General features: G+C 36.4%; 1 protein-coding gene across 1 annotated transcript in view; it reads right to left on the bottom strand.

Annotated features, from left to right (window-relative positions):
• The window catches only part of LOC133188315 (leucine-rich repeat and WD repeat-containing protein 1-like), an 89,770-nt gene that overhangs the window by 70,316 nt on the left and 17,100 nt on the right, over positions 1–2,354 (bottom strand). The window lies entirely within an intron of this gene.

The raw sequence follows: 2,354 nt of genomic DNA, 5'->3' as shown, positions 1-2,354 counted from the left end.
TTATCTAGTGATTTTTAAACTATTTTCAAAATGTCTTTAAACTTTAAAGATATAAACACCAAAATTGTGATAGCTGAAATTCAAGTTATATCCACTAGGACTATATAGGAAATCGCATCCTCTGGAATCTAGCACAAATGCCTGGTAATGCATCTCAGTTTTTTTGTGAGGAAAAATATGTCAAACACAAATTCTTGGGAAATATATATATTATTGAGAAACGTCTCTTAAAAGGAGGTGCGACCTTAAAATATAATCCATTCCAATTAACCTACTGACGCCAAAATAAGTGTAATTTTTTTCATAGATCCTTCTTTATTAGAAATTTTACAACTGTTGTAGAAGCTAGATGTATAAAATGCAGTCGGGCTTGGTACGTATGAATTTTTTTTCAAAGGGTAATATTACTTTTCCTTCAAGTCGTCGATTAGAAATAGAAAGGGCATGATTTTAACCAGACGCTTGTAGCTAAGCTCACCGATATTAAATCCAAAACTATAGACCTATTATTGTAACTTACGTGCAAATTACTTTATTATAGCATTGAATCTGAGTATTAAATCATTTTCTTGTCGTCTTCAATCCCACAATTAACATTGAAAACACATCAAAAATTTGTTAACATCAATGAAATAGTTCAGAACTTTTAATATCATAAAAATTTCATCACTAAATCAGGACAAGAGGCCCATGGGCCACATCGCTCACCTGAGCACATTGGCTAGACAAAAACACAAATCAGTTCAGTATTGAAAAAATTACGAGGGGGGGGGGGGGGCTTGAATTTTAAACTACCTGATGATGCTTCCATGTCAATATAACAAATGGCTTTGTTGTACTTGAGAAGATTTTAAACAATTTTTCCCATATATTCTTTTGTAAAAATTTGATCCCCTATTGTGGCTCCTCCCAATCCCAGGGGTCATCATTTGAGCAAACTTGAATCTACACTACCTGAGGATGCTTCCATATCAATATTACCAAACACACCTTTTCTGTTCTTGAGAAGAAATATTTTTTCTATATATTCTTATGTAAAACTTTCGATCCCCCATTGTGGCTCGCCCCTTTCCCCGGGGGTCATCATTTTAACAAACTTGAATCTACACTACCTGAGGATGCTTCCAAATCAAAATGACTAATCATGGCTTTGCAGTTCTTCAGAAGAAGAAATTTTCCTATATATTTCTATCTTACACTTTGATCCTCATTTGTGGCCCCACCCTACCCCCGGGGGTCATGATTTGAACAAAAAAAGAATCTACACTACCTGAGGATGCTTCCACATAAATATTATCAATGAGGGCTTTGCTGTTCCTGGGAAGAAGATTTTTAAAATTTTTCCTATATATTTCTATGTAAAACTTTGATCCTCCATTGTGGCCCCGCCCTACCCCCAGGGGTCATGAGATGAGCAAATTTGAATCTACACTACCTGAGGATGCTTCCATATAAATATGACTCATCATGGCTTTGCTGTTCTTGAGAAGAAGATTTTTAAAGATTTTTCCTATATATTTCTAAGTAAAACTTTGATCCTCCATTGTGGCCCCATCCTACCCCCGGGGGTCATGATTTGAACAAACTTGAATCTACACTACCTGAGGATGCTTCCATATAAATATGACACATGGCTTTGCTCTTCTTGATTAGAAGATTTTTAAAGATTTTTCCTATATATTTCTATGTGAAACTTTGATCCTCCATTGTCGTCCCGTCCTACCCCCAGGGGTCATGATTTCAATAAACTTGAATCTACACTACCCTACCTGAGGATGCTTCCAAATAAATATGACTCATCATGGCTTTGCTGTTCTTGAGAAGAAGATTTTCAAAGATTTTTCCTTTGTATTTCTATGTAAAACTTTGATCCTCCATTGTGGCCCCACCCTACCCCCGGGGTCATGATTTGAACAAACTTGAATCTACACTACCTGAGGATGCTTCCATATGAGTTTCATCTTTCCTGGCCCTGTGGTTCTTGAGAAGAAGATTTTTAAAAGATGCTATTAATTTTTCACTAATTCTTTATTATCTCCCCTTGAAAGAGGGCGTGGCCCTTCATTTGAAAAAATTTGAATCCCCTTCACCTAAGGATACTTTGTGGCAAGTTTGGTTGAAATTGGCCCAGTGGTTCTTGAGAAGAAGTCGAAAATTTTAAAAGTTTACAGACAGACGGACAGACAGACAGACGGACGCCGGACAAAAAGTGACCAGAAAAGCTCACTTGAGCCTTCGGCTCAGGGGAGCTAAAAATGAAATGCGAACATATTTATCACCTGAAAGTATCGAATTTAAGTCACGTATCAAAACATCTCATTATATTCGCATTGTCTTCCAATTTCACAATTAAC

Source organism: Saccostrea echinata, unplaced genomic scaffold (genome assembly GCF_033153115.1).
Source record: "Saccostrea echinata isolate AGI-Se365-2 ecotype Australia unplaced genomic scaffold, CSIRO_AGI_Sech_v1 ptg000016l, whole genome shotgun sequence".
NCBI lineage: Eukaryota > Metazoa > Mollusca > Bivalvia > Ostreida > Ostreidae > Saccostrea > Saccostrea echinata.
This window is presented reverse-complemented; position numbering and strand designations above follow the sequence as displayed.